A 22609-nucleotide genomic window follows, 5' to 3' on the forward strand; every position below is an offset into this window, starting at 1 on the left:
TGTGCCTGAATTAAAATATTGCTGTGCTAAATCTATTTTTACATCTAAGGGAATGACATCTAAAAATAAACCTTATCCCACCTGTTATCCACTCTTGGGAAGTTTGGATGCTGTCAAGTCACAGCCCACAGATAAGGCTTCACATGTGATGGTCACAGTCCACCTTTCCTGCCCTTGGCTTGATTATTTAATTGTTTCATTAACTGTTGTCCTCCTTTTTATTTTGCTGTGATTATTCATTTGCGAATAAGAATGAAGCGTACATTCAGATTGGTTCTGAGGTTCCTGAGTCTTCAGGTCAGCAACATATTTAAAACAGTATCTTATCCATGAATCATTAGATGAGTCAGTTCCTGAAACCACTACAAGCCTCATAGTTCTTGGCTACAAGCAAAAGCAGGAAATCCAGGCTTCAATAACTTCCTTTCCCAGTCCTGGCTATAGTCGCATTGGTGGTTAGGTTCTGCTGCCGCATTTGTAAGCTAGGAAGATGTATGTCTGAGGAACAAAGGCAGTCGAGTCAGTTTACTGAAACTGGTTATAATTTGTGGTCTTGATCTGAATGTCAGGCTGCACTGGCCTACCCTGCTCTGCTGTGCAGCCCTGCAGAACTCGGCCAGGGAAGGTGGCAAGCTGGGTCTGCTGAAATGCCCCCAAAAACACGTGGCAACGTTTCAAGGAGCTTTAGTGTTTCATTGAATCCTAAAGCTTGTGGGCATGCAAGCTGACATTAGGCAGAGAGCTCTGGAGTCCATATGTATAGCTAAAGTGTCAACTCCCTTTGTTTTGTTCATCCAGTTGAGAGAGAGAAGGAGGGAGGGAACACATGTGTGTGCTAGCCACCGAGCTCCGGCCTGTCTTTTGCCTTTCTTTGCAATTTACTTCCTAAAACACGAGGTCTCTTTTGAGGGGTTCCTTTTGCAGTGTTTTGGGCCAGTCTTATTGACTTTGAAATCAATTTTATAACTATGTTATTAAATATTTTAAAAAGGGAGAAACGTGAAGTGATTGTCTCCCAGTGTAATGGGTCTGCCGCAACTTGAATTTCATTCTTCTCTTTAATGAGCAGCCTCTACTCGGCTGAGTTCCTAAGTTGGAGCAGACGTAGTTTGGTGTCTCTGTCTGTGTGGGGTTGGTGCCTGCTGCTGCTTTATGCTTTGCTTGTGAATTTATGGACTTTTTCGATCCTGAAAAAAATTAAAATCGAGTGCGATGCATTTTCATTTATCAACTCGTCTATTCTTTTTTACGCTAATTGGTGTTGGCTAGCTGTGGGATTTGAGAAAATGGGACTGAAAACGAGACTTTTTTTTTTCCACTGTAGGTTTATATAGAATCATTGGAAGTTCTGATAGAAATCTAAACATAGAGTGGTAGACAAACCTTGCGGAACGACCAGGAAAAAGAAAGAAAGAAAGAAAAAATGAAATGATGAGCAGTCATACGTTGACGCGTCTTTTATATTAAGCGTGTTTCCAATTCATAGCCAGCAGTTACTCAGAAAGGTCAAATTCTATTTCAGCCTTTGTAAAAGATAAAATAAAAGCAAATGCAAAAGTTTGCCTGCCTTTTTAACGAAGCATGGCTGATTCAGATCACAGCCAGGATGTGGAGTGCCACTTTGTTCTTTCTTGTCATTTGTATTTTGTGTTTGGGTAATTCGCTGGTGAACTTCAGTCTAAGCTAAAAGATTCTAAGCAGCCTTTGAGAAAGTTGGGCTCATTTGATTTTAGAGGTTTGACTGAGAGTTATAATATCTGACTTTGGTTTTCCAGGTGTCAGGCTTGTACCAAAAAACCCCTTAGTTCTAGGTGAGTTTGTTAGGAAATCACAGAAAATATATTCCTCTTAGTAATGTGTGAAGAGTTACTGTCTAAACTAGGAAGAGTTGTTTCATTTTGTCGTGGGAGATACACACCTTTATTTTTGTCCTGCTTTGATCTGAGAGTTAACTTCTTTTTAATCCAGATTTTAAGCTGGGAGTACAGACCAAATCTTGAATTGCTTCCAGTCTCTGGACCAAGTTGTTCAGGACCAGGGATTGATTCATTAATTAAAATCAATGTAATGGATTTGTAAGCCTCCTTTAACAGATATCTTATTAGCAACCACACAGAGCAGCCCGTGATCTGTGAGAAAGGTGTGTTGCCCTAGGTGAACCAATGGATTCTTTGGTGCCACTTTAGGAAAAACTCAGTGGCTTTTATAAGGAAGGAACCTTGCTTAACCTTTACACTGAACAGATTCTTCCAGTGGAAAATTATTTTTCATATGTCTGCCCAGAAAATTTTAGTTCTGTGTGTCTCCACCATGGCTGCATCTCTCACAGACCTTTGCATTTATGATCTCAAGGACGTTTTCATGAATTGGCCAGGTTCTGCATGTTTCCAGGCAAAAGGAGGAACCAGAAATAAATTCCTATTTGATAGTAGCAAACTGCTTTTTTTTCTCCCACTGAAGCAACCAACAAGCAAGCTACAAAGAAGACGTTTATCTGTTGTTTGAATATCTAGCTGTATAGCTGTGCTTTCTTGGAATGAAGAAGTCAAGATGGTACGTTTGGAAAACCTTGTGGCTTTAGCAAAGGTCAGACTTCATTAAGCTGTCATTTATATTGTTATTTTTTTGTAACTGTGCCACACAGGTAGATATCCTCTATAGTTAGGCCAGCTCACCCACCTTCTTCTCTCTGATGTTTGGATTAAAGGGGGACATCTGACCCAAGCTGACTTTTAAACTCTGTCTCCTGAAGATTTTGGGATTGAGACAGCAATCCTAGTTTGTCCCTGATGCTCACACTCGGGGAAAAGCTAACTGGGGAGTAGATATTTGACCCATGGGTACAGAGAAGTTTGGGCTAAAATGGCTTCACAGAGAGAAAAGAACAAAGCTGTTGTGCAGAGGACAAGATGAGAGACCTTGGGAATAGTCTCATTTCTCGATGATTTTCCATTTTCTGTTTTCCAATTTCCAATTCCCATGAGAGCTGGCTGTAGTTCCTAATGCAGGGTCTTCTGATAGACTCCTTGGCCTTATAATGAACCCGTGTTCTCCTGCCTCCCCCACCCCTCCTTAGGTTATTGGGAGTGGGTTTCTTTTAATTGAAACCAAATGGTCTCTGGCCAGCCAGTATGCTGGGAAGTATGCCCCGTGGGTGTTCTGGAGAGGCCCCACTCACCAAAGACCACTAGCTCGGTACAGTAGCACCTGGCATCTGCTTGGTCTGCATGCAGGGCTACTGTCCTGCACCCTGTTCTCTAGTATGGATTCAGTCCAAGAGAGCATCATATGGATGTTTAGCTAACTGGGCAGTAACAGCAAGGGTTACCCCTTAATCTGTGTCTCAGACTGGAATCTTTCAAGGCCTAACTAGGTCTTTCAGTTGCCTGGTGTGCCTTGTGGATTTAGGTTATGTAGAGCTTGGTTCCAAAGTGGCAGGTGAAGAATCTTCCCAGTCATACCCTGGGGTACTGAGGAGTTCCGGTTGGCTGAACACCTGGAAAGAGTGAAGCCAGGTGTGTCATTTGACCTGAGTGTCCTGCCTGGTGGCCCCACTCCTCACCTCTTCCATCTCTGAGCAATGTGGAAGGCCCTCAGTGGGCCTGGACAGAGATTTCACAGTGATAAATCCAGTGTGTATGTTGTGCTACGCTTCAAGCTTCTTCTGTTAGGGAATCTGCCAAATTAGTGGATTTTATTAGCAAATGGGTTAAATATTGAAGGCCTCTCAAGGCCACCGATAAGATGTGTGCCTGTGGGAATGGTGTTGGAAACAAAGTGCCTACTTCCTCCACTATTCCCCAGCTTTGGGGGTCAGGGAGTGTGGTGGTGTCCATGAGCAGGGAGGAAAATTTAGGTGAGGCTTAACATTTAGAAATAACAGTAGAAGTTGTTTAAGAAGATAGAATTTGTTCTGGAAAACGCTTACCCTTACTTGAGCAGATGTAATCCAGTATTTGTTCATTGGTGTCTTTTACAAATTTGAAGACCTCTTTTCTTTAGGCTTGAAATGAAATTTTATGTTCTACCTGTTATGTTCATAAAGTTTAGTTTGCATATTTAGAAAGTGGAAACTGAAGAATTTTTTTTCTTTAAATTGAGAAGATATCGGAAAAATGGACAATATGGAAATTGGGATGTGAACGTGAGGGGGTTAGACTCACATAAGTGTGTTTTTAGACGTCACGTATCTAGTAAAAAATAATGTTTCTGTGATGCTTTACAACTTACATAGTTCTCTCAATAGGTTGACTTGTTTATTTCTTACAACTTGGTTTTTGTATGAGGAAGTGGAGTCTAAGAGATTAGGAGACTTGCTTAGGATCCCATAGCCAGTGGTGGTTAAGCAGTGGCCCAGACAATGAGCCATCATGGGATGCCACTTGATCATGCTGCTGGCTCTTCTTTGCTGTGCTCACTCCCTTTCGCCAGCCTTTGTTGTGGGAGGAGACTTTGTTAGGATGAGGCTGCAGACAGGTGGAGTGGGGGTGGGGGAGGGAGGGCAGGTGGGGTCTGGAGATGGGAAAGGAATGGTTTAACTGTCAGTTCAGACAGGTCTCTCTGTAGTACTCAGAGCACAGAAAGAGCAGGAAGGTCTTGGATGATCTCGTCCACTGGATTTCAAACCAGGCTGAATATCTTTGTCGCCCAGGGAGGGTTTTGTTTATTTTTATTTTTTTCCTTAAATACTAATTCCTGCTGCTTACCCCCTGAATCTAAATCAGAATGGCCAAAGGTGAAGCTTGGGTGAGTTCTCTGAAACCTTCCCAGGTGATTCTCAGGAGGTATCTGAGTCTTATGCAGTTCTAGCCCCATGTCTCTTGAACTAGAAAACTTCTATAAAATCTAGTCACATGACATCTCCCTCAGATTCTTGTTAGAAATAACAGAATCTGAGTCTTCCCTCCCACCCCCACTCCTTGCCTGCTGAATTAGAATCTTCATTTTAACAAAATATCCAGGTGAATAGTGTGCATATTACAAATTGAGAAGCACTGCTGATGTCTTAGGGAAACTTCAAGTCACTGTGGATGAAATAATCACACATATTCTTTCTAGGTTTGTCATTGACCTTTTGTCTTTCCTTGCTGTTTATATAACTTTTCCAGCAGAAACTAATTTTAAAATCAGATATATCAACTATTTCTTTATGGCTTCTAGGTTTTTCTTTTGCACACACACAAAAAGACTATCTTACTCTGAAATTATTGGATAAAAGTCTTCTACCTAAAAAAAAAAAATAAATGAAATCATAACATACTCCACACAGCTGAATGTATCTAGAATTTATTTGGTATGGTATAAAGAGTGAAGTAGGGATCCAGATATTTTTACTTAATGTTTGGCTTGTCTCAACTATTCACTAAATCTTTTGTCTGTGGATCCGTACATTCAGTTTATATATGTTTTACTGTCAACCTGGAGCTTTAATTGCCAAAGTTCTGTAATTTTTTTTTTTAATATCAAATTTAGCAACTCCTTTCTTATTACTCTCTTTTTAAAAGATTCCCCCCTCTCCTTCCGGCTTTTCTCACAAGTTTGTAACAGATATTTTGAAAGTTATAAGAATGTATCTTCTGTAGGGTTTTATCTTCAGAGAGACTCTCCCTAACCAGCCATCCCAGCCAGTAGGCGCCTGTCCCCTTTCATCCTTAGCCCAGCTCCTTCTTATTCTGAATCACTGCATCCTGTTTTTTTCCCCAGGTAAAATTAGGGTGTTGATCACCTTTCCTGCTAGAGTGTAAGCCCCACAAGGGAAGGTTCTATGTCTGTTTTATTTGCTAGCATAATTGCTCAGTGTTGAGAAAGTCCCTGGCAGTTGGTGCTTAATAAATGTTTGTTAAATGAGTTAGAAGGAATGAAATCCCAATAACGAGAGCTGCTGGCCCTCTAGCTGAAGATTAGCTTCGTGTAGAATTGTCTGAACTTGGATTCCAGTTTGAGCTCAACCCATGGAGAAATTACTCAGATGGATTAAAGTGAATATGTGATTTTTGGGAGAAGTATTAGTTATCTGCCATTGACTCAAGCACAGGCTTGAGAGTGTTTTAATCTATGAAAGTTGACAAAGTGGTACGAATTCATTATGAAGAGTGGAAATTGATAACAATCAATATCTAGCACAGGCCTTGTCAGCAGCAGATCCTTTGGTAAAAACACTCTGATTCAAATTTTGGATTTAGTAGCATCTCCCTTTTAAATCTTTCTGGTTATGCTAATTTTCTTAACTATGGAAAGTGAAATACTACTGCAAAGAATTTTGCCCCTCTTTTTTTTTTTTTTTTAATTACTAAAAACTACTTAGGGAAATAGCATCACCCATTTATAAAATCCTTTCATTTTAGGTACAGAACTCCTTATGGACTGGAACAGAATCTTCATTCATTTTTATTTTATTTTTTTAATAACCAGTCACTTCTGTTTATTTCAGGACATAATGTATTTTTTGAACCCATGGGTGATACTGAATTATAACACTGTTTAAATATCCATATGGTATTTTATTTTTGCAAAGATAGGTTCTAAAAATCATAAAACCAGATATGTTAATAATACAAATATCAAAATTAGATTAAAAATGTAGCTCACGGCTCTCATTCATTCTGTTTTGGCATTAAAGATGTTACAAAGATACATACTTAGGACACCACCAAGTATTTCAACATTTATAGAGATAGTTATTGTCAAAAAGGTCTTTCTGTGATTTTAGCAAAGAGAAATCATCCAAATTTTATTTTTTATACTGCTGGCATGATTTAACTTTGGAACATAGTATTACTATTTTTCCTAGCAAGTTATGGTTTTCTCAAGGCCTTTTCCCCAACTTTTCTGTAAATAAAGTGTATTTCCAACCTTCCAATTAAAATATTATCTTTATAAATATATGTACCAGGTTGGTCTATTCATGTATAGCCTTTCCAATTTTAGGCTAAGCCAAGACATACATTTAATATTAATAGTATTAAAGCAAAAAACAATCCAACTTAATGTCGAGAAATCGTGACCTTTCATGCAGTGTTTGATATGGAAAACACTGATTTTGACATTTTATTCAGGTACCAGCCTAATCACACATGGTCCAAGAACATTCAAATAATAAACCAAAAAGAGACAGATGTTAAAGATTGGTTTTTAAACATTATAGCCAATGATGCCACGCTTGCCTATGATCTTGACAATATAAAACCACATCCATACCTTCGTGGCCACCAAACCAGCAGAGCTTCCTTAACTGTGAGCTGTTTGAAGCTGCCAGTGTGAATGCGATTGACTATTTTTTTCAAGGGGTTGAAAGAACCAGCTAAACCTTGGCATAGTGCCAAAATGTGGCCAATCGAGGCTTCAAGTAAGTCACAGCAGTGTTTACCAGTACTGGGGACTTCTCCACAAGGTTAGGGAGAAACTGGGCCACGGTTCTAGGATGGAAAGTTTGTGACCTCAAATGGCCGGCTGAATGTTACCCTCTTCATTTGTTTTTATAATTCTGACATCCAAGTGCTTGAAAAATGCTTGAGTAGTGAGAACCTCCACACTATAAACATATAATGTATTTTTTAATTATTAAACAATAAAGTGATGTTCTATCTGTAGAGTGAGTGCAGTAGAAATATTTTGGCATATATTTTAGTTTCTGCTAGCATTCTTAAAAGCCATAATGATCTTAAAAACTTTCCCTCCTACGATGAGAGAATTTCTAGAAATTGTATTTCTTGACTTATTTATTTTGCCTCACTCTCAGATGAGAAGGGTAGGGTATTTGGATGGAGTTGGTCAATCATCTAAAAACACTGTTGCTTTCTCTCCTTAGTTTATATTTGGAATAAATTGAAACCAGTAGTATCTGAGGCCTTTAACCATTTGGTGCCAAAGGACTTGGATTTGTAGGTTATAATTATTTTGGTTGATTGTTTCTTCAACAAAAAATATTTCGAAAACAATTACAGGCGTTCCACTGCATGATCCTGTAGTCATCTCTCTCAGTTCCATTTGATGGCCAGTGAGAGAGCGCACCTTGGGAAGGACAAAGTGAGGAGTCTGTCACCAGCACAGGGCCTCCTTCTCGGGCAGCTTTTGAGCAAAACCAATGCAGTCCCCCACTGGCGACTCTGTTGTCCCTTTGAATTTGTGCTTGCCTCTTTGTGTGTACATTGTACACTATTTGAAGAATGTGTGTAAGCCCGTTATGTTTTCTTTAATAAAACTGCACTTATCCTTGTGTGGACAGATTGTGTTCTTAGAGTCTAAATTCTTAGAGAACACTAGGAACTGTTTACTTAGATCTTTTTTCTTTCTTTAAATAAAGGCCTCCTCTAGTTTGTCAACTTTAAAACTGTTGCATGTCAGATGAAAAAGCTGGTTGAAGGGGAAAGGCATGATTCTGGAGTGTTTTGAATATAGTGACTGTTTTTTGGAGTGATAAGGCTTTTGACTTTTCCAGAACCTGTATCAAACAAAACTGTAAAGCAAAACACAAACTAAGATCTCAAACCTAAATTAGGCTTTTTTTTTTTTTTTTTTTTTTTTTTTTTTTTATCTGGGACATCAGGTTTTTGGAAAATCAAACAGGGCCCACTTGAATAAATGAGGTGCTGCTTTATCAAAAGTGTTTTTGAGTAAGGGGGACAGTTGAATAATTGGAGCAGGTCGTGCCTGTGGGTTCTCACTGTGCCAGGGTCTGTGTCGGGTGGTAGGGATTCAGAGAAGAATGAGAACTCAAGACTAGTTTGAGGAGCTTCAAGGAATTCTAGTGAGAGAGAGTTGTACTAAGGGGACTATTCCAGCCTACTGTGGTGAGTATTGTGTCGGGGAGAAACTGAGTCTGCCAGGAAAGAGACTTGGGCTGGGGTCCTGAGTTCCTACCGAAGTCAAAATAAGACAACTTAGGGAATACGAGCTGCTGGTCTTTATGGTTTCCTGGACTACATAGGCTATACTCAAAAAGGATGAGTTTCAATAAGAAATCCTATCCAACAAGTGACAAGATAATGCAGGAAATATAAACAAACATTTGGTTATAGCGGAAGGCAAATGCTGGAGGGCTACCTACTACAGCCCTGGAGGGCTAATTTTCCCCTCTCCATCTCTCTTTAGCTGGCTCCAGAGCCTTTCTTTTGACCTGTTCACAGGCTTTATAACTGGAGAAATAGAGGAGGTAGAGCCAACTGCTATTATTTTTCTCTGGACTTCCTTTATACCTGGTGTGACTTGAAATGGTGAATTCTGCTGTCAGCTGGGGGCTGTCTCCTGGTCTACCCCTTGAACCAGACCCTTTCTGTATTCTGTCCTCAGTGCTGTGACAGCCTCAGGTGTCAATGATGCTGAGCTGGTACCAGCCTGAACTTGTGCAAGGTGAGGATGTTGGAATTGACCCTTTCGGTCTTACTATAGAGGAACATCATGGACAGACAGGGTTAAGTAGAGTTTCTGTCTCTCCCTGGGCTCATTCCCCAGGCTGGTAGCTTGCCACAACTCTTTTTTGCTTCATGCCTGTCATCTGTACAGTGCTTTATGTGTTAATGTCCTGTGGCCAAGTCCATGGCCTTATTTGATCTTCACAACAATGCCGAGGGCAGAAAGCCTAATGATTGTTAGCCCCATTTTAAAGATGGAAGACTCGAGGCTCAGACAAGTGCCTGGATATGCAAGGAGCAAAGTCCTTTATGGCAGAGTGGCACTGCCTTTCTCCCAGGCTGCAAGCCTCTGTGAAACATCTCTCTTCCCCTTCCCAGTTCTCTGATCTCTCACGTTGTTACTTCCTTTCCCTTCCCCCTGCAGCTACGACCATCTTATCTGGATTACTCATCTTCTCTGAGCTAATCTGCCGACCTTGGTGTGTCTGGTTAATTAAGTTGCTGCATCATTATCACCATCATTATCTAATAATACTTCTATAACAATTCTTGTGGGTGGCATTCTCTCTGCTTTGCAATTCATTTAAGTTTCACAATAATTTTGTAAAGTAGGTATAGTATTATCATCCCTATTTAGTAAGCGAGGAACTGGAAGCACAGAGAAATTAAATACTTTGTCCGAAGTTTTATGTGGGTAATAAGTGTTATAGAGTTGGGATTCAAGCACAGACCGGCCAACCCCTATTAGGCATACTTACTACGACCTGATCCCAGACTCTGATTTCTCAAAAGCCTCTACTTGCCTCTGTGTTTCAACCAAGGTGCAGGTTCTCCTCGGCCTGGAGAATGAGACCACAGCAGTGTGATTTCTGTGTTTTTCTAGCCTGGTGCCCTAGTCGGTACCTTTCCTAAAAACTGGATTCTCATCATTTCCCAGATGTACTCATGCCGTTCCATCTACCAGGAAGGCTTCCATTAGCAGAGAACGAGGCCTTGGGCTCTGCCACCAATGACGTGTATGACATTATGCAAGTCACTCATGCTCGCTGAGCCTGGATTTCCCTGCCCGGTCCATGGGGATAATGGCACCTCGCACACTGGTTTGTTGTGATTTTGAGTGAGGCATAGCAAGAAAACAAAGTACCAGCTTTCCATGTGTTTCGTCTGTCAAAACCTCTTGTATTCTCTGCAGCTGCCTCCTTTAGGAAGTCGTCTTGCAGTCTCTTTTTCCTTCACCAGAATGAGCTCTTCCCTTCCTTAGGCCCATCAATGCCTTAATGTCACTTTCACCATCCAGCGCACTTTACCGTTCTTCGTAGGTGTCCTTTCTTCCTCCTAAACTGTAAGCTCTTTCAGGGTAAGAGCTGTGGCTTATACAGCTTTATATGCTCCACAGTGCTCTGGATATAAGGCATTCAGAATATATCTGTGGAATGAGTGAATTTGGGGCCACTGGAATTCAGTCATTGCATTTCTGGTAGAGCTAGGTGAGCGGTGCCCAGTGTGAGCTGACCTGCAAAAGCAGCCATCTATTGCATGGACTCTGGGTTCTTCTTTTTATTACATTATTCCTTGTATCCCTCTCCTCCTTTTCAAACTTAGGCTCAAGGAGTAGTGCAAATTTGCACAGCCATCTTTTAAGCAAATTGGCTAAAACTCCAAATCTCCTGGAAGCAGAGTGGCCCTGGACATGCTGTTTAAAACACACACACACACACACACACACACACACACACACAAAACTGCATGGATTTTATTTTAGAGCATGGAAAGAGTTCTGTTAGATGAGCTTGACTCCTGCCAAGTCTGAGACAATGTATTATTATATTTATCTTATGTTACGGCTGAGTCGGCATTGTGGTTGGTTTGTTTTGGGAGCTCCCTTCCATGTACCTGGATCGGGGAAAGATGATGTGTGTATTGGACAAGCCTGCCAAACACAGGGAGAATGCAGTGTGACCTCTTAGTTTGGTATGTAGAATTTGCTGGAGGAGCCACTCTCCTGCTCTGAGAAGTTAACAGATGATTGAAGTGTCTAACACCAAGTGACCCCAGTCTTATTAACTACCAATGAGAAAGTCTTGGTCTTCCCTTCCAACTTTCTGGCCAGCCACTGCCATCCAGTATTCCTCTATTTCAGGCATCCTAACCATGTCTCCTTCCACTCCTTCTCTTCCACCTGTATCTACCTAGGATATACTCTTGCTGTTAGGCAGCTCTTCTCTCTTAAGAGAAGAATAGACATTATTTCACAGAAGCCTCCCCAGCTCCTACAGGATAATGTAACAGCCTCCCTTCCTTTCCCTAAGTCACCCATACTGTTACCCTGTGTTAGCATTAATCATATTGTCCTCTCTATGTTGGATTTACCCTATTCTCTCCCTCTGAGCTCCTCGAGGGTAGGAACTGTATCTTATCTTTGTATCCTGTCTGGTACAGAGAAGCTCAGAGCGCGTATGCACAAGTATGAAAGTATTTGGATGTGATAGTAATAGCTAACATTTGCAAAGTGCTATAATTGTTTTATTAACAGAAGTGAGTCCTAATTCTAGTGATGGTCACTCATTTTTGTTATCTTCAAGTTACCTTTAAGAATACTGCAGAAGTCTCCAAAATAAAATATAATTAAATTTATGCTAATGAAAACATACATCATGTATATATGCCCAGCCCTTTGCCTTGCAAAGTAGACATCCAGTGGCTATCTGTGGAATGGCTGAATGAATGGGTGAGTTAATGAATGAATGAAAAGAGCCTCCATTCTCTGGGAAGGAAAGAAGGGTGGAATGGACTAAGCTTCTGCAACGCTCTCGGAGATGAACTTGTTGCTTGGCTGGAGCGGTGCTGACTGAGCTCTCTGGGACGCCACATTTCTCCTTTCTAATCGTTTTCATTTTTGAAAACCAGCAGGACTTCTGTGTCTTCTCATGTTTTCCTCATCCACAAGCTTTTATCCTGTTATTTAGAATCCTAGAATTCTACCACCAAGTTTTAATTTAACATGAAAAATGAACACAGTGGCTTCAAAGTCCTCACCTCACCATCTTCTGTGAAAATAGTTGGTGTCATAGAAGAATGTAGACCAGAGAGGAGCCCAGGAGCTCACCCTGGTTAGTGAGGGTTTTAAGGCTGGATGCTCATGCTCTTGCGATCCACCTTGATGGAAATGTAGATGTTGTAGTTGTCAACATTTTGCTGGCGTTTAGATGTGTTTATCCAGGCAAACATGAGAAAGACCCATTCTTTCAAACCCAGATGTGGAGAAAATTTTATCTTATATCATGAGAAAAATGACAACAAAAATTGCCGAAATGCTGGTTCGTATACCAGCCATTAAGAGAAGTTGAGTAGATGACCTTAAGAATGGTGATATACATGTAATACATAAAGTGTACATTATATTAAAATACTTTTTACTTTTAGGAGTTATTTGTAGTACTGTGGATAATAATTCTTAGGAGTTTACTTTTTAGTACTGCAGATTCTTGACCACTCAAGGAAAGGTTGAACAACAAATATTTCATGTGACGTAATAAGTCACCTTTCTATATCGGTTGACAAACTCCATTGCCTAAATCTCTCAAATATAATCTGGTTGTCTTCACTTGTGTATCTTGCCAAAACTTTTAAAATAAATTGAATGATCTCCGTTAGGCAATAGGGGCTTGTGTTCTCACCATGCTTATTTACGAAGGCTGGTAGAGAGTCAGTGATGAAATCGAAACTTAGTTTGAACTTAATGTGCGAAACAAAATAAATTTGACTCTTGAAATTTTGCATAAGTATCTGTCAGAGCCTGGTACTAAGTATCTGGGGATTTTTAGAGCTGACATCATTGAACATTGAATTATGTTCTAAGATACATTTTAATAGTGTTTTTCTCTAGAAGTAAAAGCTTAAACTACCAGTAAAACCACTCTTTAACTCTCTCTGGATTGAACATTTTTTTCTTACCTAACTTTAAAATTTCCCTGCTGTCCAACCTTTAGATTTCTGGGTTAGTTCCCTTGAGTGGATTCCTGAGACTGCAAGTAAAAGGTTAAATAGATACCATTTGCAACTGTATATTGTAGTCGAAAAAAAAGAACTATATTTGAAACTTAATTTCAGTTTTAAACAATGTTCTTGAGGACAGTCTCGTATTTATAAGTAAATACTATAACAAATAAGATGTTCTAATAGCACTTTTAATCTGTTTTATATATTGAGGTTATATATAAGGTTTCCTCTGACAGCAGGTGATTCTGCTGTTAAGTCACTGCTATATATTTTCTATAGTTGACAGTGGCACTCCTAGGCTGCATGCAGTCTGCTGTGGTTGAATTGGAAACTTGTCATTCAGCTTCTTTCCTATATGGCTTCTTCTAGGACTCTCAGGATCCTCTGGTTTGGCCGGACCAGATGTGACATCCCTGACACACATGTCCTGTAGTTCATGTACACTCCAGGTTTGAGTGGGAGGCTTAGCCTGGCTGACCCCCATCAGAGTAGTGCTGGTCACAGTCAGATCTCCTCACACTCTCCATGGCAGCTCTTTTATTCTGGAGAAGAGCAGGTGTTATCCCCATTTTACACTGATGGGAAAACCAAGCTGAACATATGACTAGCCCAAGGTCATGCTTTGACCTTGACCCCCAGCACAGTTCACCATGTGATATTATACTTACAGATCTCAGTTGCTGTGCCTAAGAGGAGAGTTGTGGTTTATAAAACTCTCTCCAAATTGTAGGCTAGTTGGAGATATTCCAAACAGCTTAAGTAAGGGAAAGAAAGAATGTTTGCAGCAATTTTTTTTTCTTTTTTAGCAAAAGCATAATGCCAGCAAAAGGCTTGTTTACTTCTGCCGTACTTGTGTGACTAGATGTTTGTCTCACTTTCTATGATGTGTTCTTTTGAAAACACTGGACTCAAGACCTAGGATCACCCTTCCATTCCTCATGTTTTTTGCTTTGGTGGCCTGCCAACTCCCTTCCTCTATGTGTCAAAAACAAAATCCCTCCACCCAGGATGAGTTAGAGCTGTCCGCAAGCCATTTTGAGGCATACGATCAGAAGTGAGGATGGCATTTGTAGTTTCACAAAATCTTTGCACCAGACTTTACTACTTCACTCGCAGGCGACCTTCTCAAACTTCGCTACGTCACTCAGGTGGTTCTCTCTATGCTCTACCTAGTTCTTCGTAATGAATTTGCAATTCTAAACTGCTTAGTTTCTGCTGCTCAGGGCATAAATGGCCGGAGGGGGCCATTTATGGCTCTAAGTTAGAGAGGGAACATCTGCTAGAAAGAAGATGATAGCTGATAATGTGGGAAAAGATAAACACAGTAGTAGGCACATTTAAAAAGTAAATTAGACTACATTTTAAAAGTATTTTGACCTAGAGGTCTTTAGTTCTCGTTGCCCTGTTGTTCCCAGTGGTCACCACCCTCATACTAGCATAGTGGGACGCTGTGGGCTCATATGACTGAGTAGCATCATGCTTCCGTCTCATGAACTCTGTTTAAGAAGGCAGAGAAGAATGGTAGAAATAGTCTTCAAAAAATTAAAAATTTAGATGTTCAAAGCATTGGTCAGGATTCATACTGAAAGTATATTAATGAAGAAGTTTTTCCCTAAGGATAGTAGATGATACACTGATTGGGGGCAGGAGGTTTTATGTTAAAGACCTTTGATTTTTTTTTATTTTTAAAATATGTACTCTTGGCCCTGACTCTGCTCTCTGGTTTCCAAAGTCCCTTGGAAGACAAGAATGATGAGTGGGGATATACATTTTAATTCCAGCGGCTGCTCATTCCTAGGGATTTGTCTTGCAGAAGCTAAGGCTCTTTATATGTTGACAGGGGTTCTACCTGTGATCGCTTTGCTTTGTGGTCAGAGCCCAGAACTAAGGACTTCTCTGTGGAATAGTTGTCTTCACTTGAGGTCTGTGTAATTATTCATCCTCTAGTGAGTGCAGCCCAGAGTTGACTCTGGTAAGGCTCTTGAACCCTGGGCAAGCATAGAATGATGCCCGTCTTTCTTGAAGAGGCAGAATTGGTGAGATGAGTATGGATTAGTGCCAAAGACAGTTTTGTGGGTAAGAGAATTTATCTTGCTCAAGGTACTAACTCCTTTGATCAAAAACACCCTTGACTGAAATGTAGGGGTGGGGGATTTACACACACACACACACACACACACACACACACACACTACTAAATTATACAGCTTTTCTGGAGAGCATTTTCACAATGGGGATTAAAATGTCTAATGTGTATACTCTATGAGTTGGTAGCTCTACTTTACAGAATTCATCCTAAGGGAAGAATTGTGTAAGTATGTACAAGGATGTGCCTCACCATACCATTTATAGTGTGGTGACAAACTGAGACTTTAAAACATTCATCAGTAAAGAAATAGTTAAACTGTAGTAAAACCACATAGTGAATATTGTAAAGCTGTTGAAAGTGAGGAGGTCAGCTTATGTATTATGAAAAGATGACAAAGAAATTATGTGAGAAAGTTAGATTATAGATCAGTATATATAGTGTGATTCTATTTTTAATATATGTATATAGAATGAGTTCATATTATAATGTTTTCATATGTATTTTGGGGTGGAGAATATACATTAAATGCTAATAGTCATCATTTATTTAGAGTTTAGGATTATGTAAGGTCTCATTTTCTACCTCATATGTTTCTGTATTGTTTACACTGTTTATAAAGAAAAGACCAGAAAAATTGAATGTTTAATTTTTAGAAAGCCGACCAGCAGAGATGATCAGGCCTTGTTAGAAGCCGAAGGAAGAAATAAGTAGTAAAACATACAGGGTTAGTGATTATAAGCAACAGAAATTGTGAATAGAAGAGGAGCTGAAAGAGATTGGCCTAGTTATTCATTTGATCCCGGTTTGTCTGCTACATTACAAGTCCCCAATGATCACCTAAGGCCAAATGTTGAGATTTTCCCAGTTTAGCTTCCCCCTTCCCTGGATACCTTGATTCCCCTCCCAACTCCCTTCCCCCCTCAACACACACACAAATAGGCCCTTCCCCCAGGGGCCCAGGCTGGTGGGGTTGAAGCCTGAAGGCTGGACCAGTCCTCTGCCAATATGCAATTTAGTTTTTAGTGTTCCCTCCCTCACGTCCTGGGAGAGGGGGAATGGGGTGCAGCTTCCCATCTCCCCTCTTGACCTATAAAGACTACAACAGGCCCTTTACCCTCTCACCTCTTACTGAGAATCACTACAAGGAAACAGTGGCAAAGGTAACAAAGTAACAAAGGTAAAGTAGCAGAGATAGCAAGATAACAAATTAACAACAGTAACAATGAAGCAAGCATGGGGTCCCTCACAAGGTTCTGCTCTTTCTACAAAGTCATCGTCTCTGACTCCTGGTTAGGCTCCTTTAGGTTTCCTAATTTCTCTCATTCCCTGGAGTCGAACATGCCAAACCCACCTCTCTTCTCAGCTCTCCTTCTTTGAGTCTTCCCTCAGTCTTCCCCCACCAAGGTGCGACAGCCCAGTGCTAGGCCTCAAGGTATAATTAAGGTTCTCTGGGGTAAACACGGAGTGTCTATTTCCCGGTCCACTTGGGCAGTTTACATCTTTTGGGCAATTTATAGTTTTTGAGGGACACGGTGTACTAACCTCATATAGGGGACAGTCTTCTTAAATTATTTCTTCATGGAATCTCCCTTGTCTTTCTTAAAAACCTTCTACCCATGCATCTGCTTGCCCACCTGCCCGTTCATCCATCTTTCTATACATCCATCTTTCCATTCAATAATATGAGCTCCTTATTAGAAAAAAAATCCCTGTTCTTAGCCCTTAGATATAAAAATGTCAAAGTGCTCTCGAGTCTCCTACTAGTCCGCTCATCATCTGGAACCATCGTTGCCACTACTTCACCCTGAGGCCTGTTCACTTTTTCTGCGCCCACACCACTTCGGTTGATGCTTATGTGCAAATGTTGCCCATCCCAGCTCTGCTACTTAGTTACTGTGTGGCATAGGGCAAGTGCCGAAACTCTTTCTCACTGTCCTCATGTGGTAAAATGAGAATAAGAATATACTTACCTCAAAGCTGCTTTGAAGATGAAACGAAACAATGCATGTAAAGTACATTGGCTGGAGTGTGTGTTAAGTGCTAAAATGTTACCACTATCATCATTACTGTTATCACTACCATCCTTTCTGCCTTTGGAAAATACATTCATCACATGGGAGGTACTAGGAAAGAAGTAAAATGGGAAGCTGAGTTTTTATCTGGGTGAGAATAAATCAAATCCAGTATGTTTGAGGTTGATTATGCAAATATCAGAGGGCAATTCTGAATTGACAACACTTGAGAGGTACCATCTGGGAAGACTTGATGGGGTTGGGGAGTGAGTCTTACATAGTACTTGGGTCTGAATTGACAAGGAAAAACATCAAGCCTGGACCTAAACTAAATTGGAAAGGTCTTTGTCCTTTTGTTTAGTCAGGGGCTTCTCATGTTGCGGGCCAGATAAAGTGGGTCCTCGAATGAGGTCGGTTCATTATGACATTGATGAGAGAAAGAAGTCGATTTCCAGCTAGGGCTACTATCCCTGTGGCGTTAGCACGTTTTGCCTGTGTCTCTGTGTATTTCCTCTGGGTACTTTGGTTTCCTCCCACATCCCAAAGATGTGCATGCATATCCAGTGAATTGGCATGTCAAGGGGAGGAAGGGATGGTTGCATTTCCTTCAGCTGCTCCTGAGGAAGCTTGTTTCTGGAAGCTACAGTGGACCAGCCCCCACACTGAGAAGCCTAGGGAGCTGCACTGTGAGCGTAAGCAGGGCTCATAGAGGTGGGATCCGCCATGCAGGGTCTTCACCAGCAGGGGCTGGGGTCACAGTGTCTGCATAATTTGGATTCTATGTAGTGTTTGCAGATGAAACACAGGATGCCCAGTAAAATTTGGGTATCAACAACAACAACAAAAATCAGTAATATTTTAATATAAGTTTATTTCATGAATTGACTCTTAAAGAACCAATATTTGGAGCAAGCTTATAAAATTATTTGTTTTTTATCTGACATTCAGATTGAACTGGACATCTTGTATTTCTGTTAAATCTGGCAACCCCAGCTCTAGGGATTCCTAGATTAATAGCAATGGTCAGAAAGATGGGGAAAGGAGGACAAAGAATCCTAAGTCATCTGTTTTTTAACAATAAAATAAAATCTTGACAAAGGATTATTGTATTTACTTCCTAGTTCACTCCACCCACCCACCCTCCAAAACTGAGACTTTCCACTAAGAAACGTCACAGAATAGCCTAGTGACTTAGGACGGGTTTCCTGTTCTTTTCTGGCTCTGCCTGTCAGCTTCCTGCTGAGGGCTGGAAGCAGCTCCAGCTGATTCTTTCTGCTCTGCCTTCATTTTTGGTCACATTGGAGCCACAGGACAAGCAGAACCACCGGACCCCAGTTTAGTCTCATTTTCTCTCTTAGGAAAAGGGTGTGTGTGTGATGTTGAATTCTAGATATGAACAATCGGTCAACAAGTGACCATTTGTATTTTTCTCCTGGACATTTTTTATGTTTTGTCAAGGTCTTCTAGCAGTGCTTTCAAATCAGGAGTCTACAAACTTTTTCTGTAAAAGGCCAGATAGTAAATATTTTTGACTTTGCGAGGCAGGTTGTCTCCGTTACCACTACTTAACTCTGCTGATATGAAAGCAGCCATAGACACCAGACAAGATGCAAACAAAGAGGCGTGACTGTACTCCAGTAAAATTTTCTTTATGGATACCGAAATGTGAATGTTACGTAACATATTATTTCTTTGATTATTTTCAACCATTTAAACATTCAAAAAACCATTCATAGCTTGTGGGCAATACGAAAGCAGATGGTGGGTCAGATTTGGCCTGTAAACTATAGTTTGTCAACCCTGTTCTAAGTCAATAGCAGAAACATTACAGATCTGCAGCCTGGCTCTCAGTTGCCCCTTAGGGGCTGAATGGCTTCTCTCCTTGAGGTCACAGCTTCTGTTGCTGCCAGGTGATGGACTGTGCCCAGATCTTAAGCAGTGGGTTTCACCTTTCGGCTTCCCACATTGCAGGTATAAACCCACATTCCATAGTTTGCTGTACAGAAAAAAGGTTCCTGTTTCGATTTGTAAATGTTTCTTAGAGAGTGAGCCAATAGCAGTCAAGTGTGGCCATAGAGTCAGTATTATAATGAATGTAGTTTATAGTGCTCATAGGCTACAATATCAGGAGTAATTTTGGCCTAATAAATAAGTAACCGGCAGAATTGAATGTGGGACAATTATATGTCTCTGTTATATTGCTGCCTTCTACATAAAGCAGTGTGTGTTTGGTATTGTGTTTCTAAGGGGAGAGATCAGATTAGGTTTGACTTTCTGTCACCAGATGGAGCCTAGCTGCACCTGAAACACGGGTTAGGAAACAGGGCCCTTCATTCCTGGGTGTTCTGACAGATGGAGGTTTTGTGTTTTATGGATATAAGATGTGCTGGGTGAGGTGGGCAATGGAATTACACTTCCCACAGAAATCACTCCTGGACTGAGAATCAGGTTTGCACATGTGCCCTGTAGCATTCATTCTTGCCGAATGCTGGGAGATGGGTGGTTATTAGGTTATGTCAAAGTGGTGTTTGCCTTAATACATGACCTCCTGTAGTAACCCAATAATGGAAGGGGGAGGGAGGGAGGGAAAGCGGTGACCTGCATATTTCTGAAAGTTGGAAGCATGTGGAAGTTAGAGAAGCTTTTGTGGTGATAACTGTGAGCTATTAGAGTTCTGTCCCCTACCCTTCACCCCAGCTCCATGGCAGGTTTGAATCTGTTAACACTGGGACCTCTTGCAAGGCAGTATAGCTTAGTGGTCAAAAGAATGGCATCTAAACTCAGACTTCCTGGCTCCTGGCCAACCAGTTCAGCTTTTTGCCTTTGGGCAAGTTACTTAACCTTGCTGTTTACTAAATTATACAATGGGGGTATTAACAGGAATACCTACCTCATAGGGCTGTTGTAAGAATAAAATGAGTTAATTTATATGAAGTGCTTAGGATGCTGCCTGGGTCATATGCATCTTTATTGAGATAGAGGAAGTGGTGTTCCTTTCTCTTAACCTCATGCCGTGAGGTCAGATAGGTACTGCTCTGGTAGTAACATCTCAAAATGAGCTCATAATCCCACCCCCTCCTCTCACCATCTCTCACGCAGAGACTTGTGAACATCCGTGGGAAAGATCACAGCTGTTCTTTCTGAGTAGTGGTTCACGGATGATGCTCGGCCCTGACATCACCCAGGGCTCACGTGCTAGACCCAGCACTGGCCATGGGACCTTCAGCACATGCCTCCCTTCTTAGAGCATGACGTCTCTGTAAGCAGGTGTCCCCACTCCCCTCCCAGGACTGTTCTTGGGATATCAGAGAAGAAAGTGAGCATGCTTTTTAGGCTGAAAAGTTCCTCTTGAGGAAAGAAGTCATTACTATTCATGTGATCTCCGTGCATCCCCTCGTGAAACAGGGGCTTTGATATCTCGTTTATCAAATCCTGTGGTTTTTCAGTAAAGGTTTGGATGTCCCCCCCTATTTGGCGGGAGGGGAATTATTGACAAATCAAATTTGAAGCTCTGTACGAATAGCATTTTGATTTCATGAAAGGGTATTATTTCTGAATCCAGTTCCTTTCCTTTTTACTTCTTTAAATTACACTCTTAACCGATCCTGGTAGGATTCTCAGGTATAGTCCAAAGCCAATCGATAGTCAGATGAGTTTTTACATTTGTTTTTCTGTAATCCAGGCTTTTTTAAAAAGGGGAAATTTCATCAGATCCCAATAACCTCCATCCTAATGTTACCTTAAGGATTTTCCTCTACCCTAATTTGGGCTGAGTAGTATAAATTTTACTTCGATATGCTTTAAATGTATCATCATATTCAATTGAGGGCAGTTCCCTAACTTTGAGTTTGCGGCCTTTGCTCTGGGATATTCTTGGGAGTCCAAGGGTCTTCTGAACAGTCACTTCGGAATTGTGGTTGCTTTCAGGAATTCTCAGGGTTTGGGAGGCCATCTCTTTGACAGTGACATTTCCAGGATTTGGGACAGGGCTCGCTTCTCAGGATCTGTGCACGAGCACCAGCCCCTCTTCAACTCACCCCAGACAGTAAAATGAACAGTTTGGGGAGTTGATGAAGGTGCCTGGGATGCTTCGACTCTGCTCAGGGGAGGAGAGACTCTGCCCAGGGGAGGTGGTGGCATGTGATGGAGGATGTCCTTGTCCCACAATGAGAGGTAAGGAGAGTATCTCCAGTTACCACTCACATTAACAAGGGTAAGATATCATCCCGTGAGCTCCCTAAGAGCGATATGCTGCTTATGAGGCAGCCTCTCGCCTTGTTGAGTGCAGGCAGCAGCAATCCCTAGTCACGCTGTGTACCCCTCAGTCCCTCAGACACTATGCTACTTGCTTAACCAGCTGACTTCTCAGCACCTCTCCATCTCTTCCCCTTCCACTTTTTTAGTCTAAAGGCCAGGCTAGAGACAAGATCATTTTGCACTGAAAAGGACAAGCAGTGCTGAGTTAAATCTTGGCAACCTTTCAGAATTTGATCTGGAAGACACCCAGGGTTGGTGAGGTGGAGGTAATGGTTTAAACAGCAAAGAGCCTGACCAGCTGTACCAGTCTTGAGCTGTGAACTCTGAGACTCTGTGACTTGGAAATTATACTTTGGGAAATAACCATCGAGGACCTAGCTTCCTGACAGGGGAGGCCAGGGTGAGAGGAACGTATATCTGGTAGCGTTGTCTAGAATGAAAATTCGAATGCTTCCACTTCACAAGCCAGGGTGTGTTGGTGGGTGGAACAGGCTGTGGGTTCCCTAATCTGTAAACTTTTTAAGGCATGACCGAGTCTTTGCCTCCCCAGAGCCTCTTTCTCCGCAACTAGTTATTGTAGTGATTTGAATTATGGATTTCTTTCATTTGACTGGAAGGGATCTTTGAAATCTAACTTCCTCATTTTGAGGGGTGGCAGCCAGCGGGCTAAGTGGCCTTCCAGAGATCTCAGCCAGTGATTTGGTTGAGGTGGAGCATCGTCCCCATCTTTTCCTCTTAGGGGCCTTTCTCATCATGTCGTGTTGCTCTCCTAATTAAATCATGGATAATGTCTGTGACATACTCACTTTCTAATTAGGTGACTTTATGGATCAATTTGCATTTAATGTTAAATCGAATGTGGAAATCATTAAAAAGTTAGATCCCTAGGCAGAAGAATAGTT

At 41.2% G+C, this 22609-nt stretch overlaps 1 protein-coding gene and 1 pseudogene across 3 annotated transcripts in view; one reads left to right on the forward strand and one right to left on the reverse strand.

Moving 5' to 3' along the window:
* TEAD1 (TEA domain transcription factor 1) overlaps positions 1–22609 on the forward strand; it is a 248626-nt gene that overhangs the window by 18151 nt on the left and 207866 nt on the right. The window lies entirely within an intron of this gene.
* On the reverse strand, positions 7132–21402 carry LOC107505314 (annotated as a pseudogene).

The sequence above is a fragment of the Rousettus aegyptiacus genome, unplaced genomic scaffold, assembly GCF_014176215.1.
Source record: "Rousettus aegyptiacus isolate mRouAeg1 unplaced genomic scaffold, mRouAeg1.p scaffold_m13_p_5, whole genome shotgun sequence".
NCBI classification, from domain to species: Eukaryota; Metazoa; Chordata; class Mammalia; order Chiroptera; family Pteropodidae; genus Rousettus; species Rousettus aegyptiacus.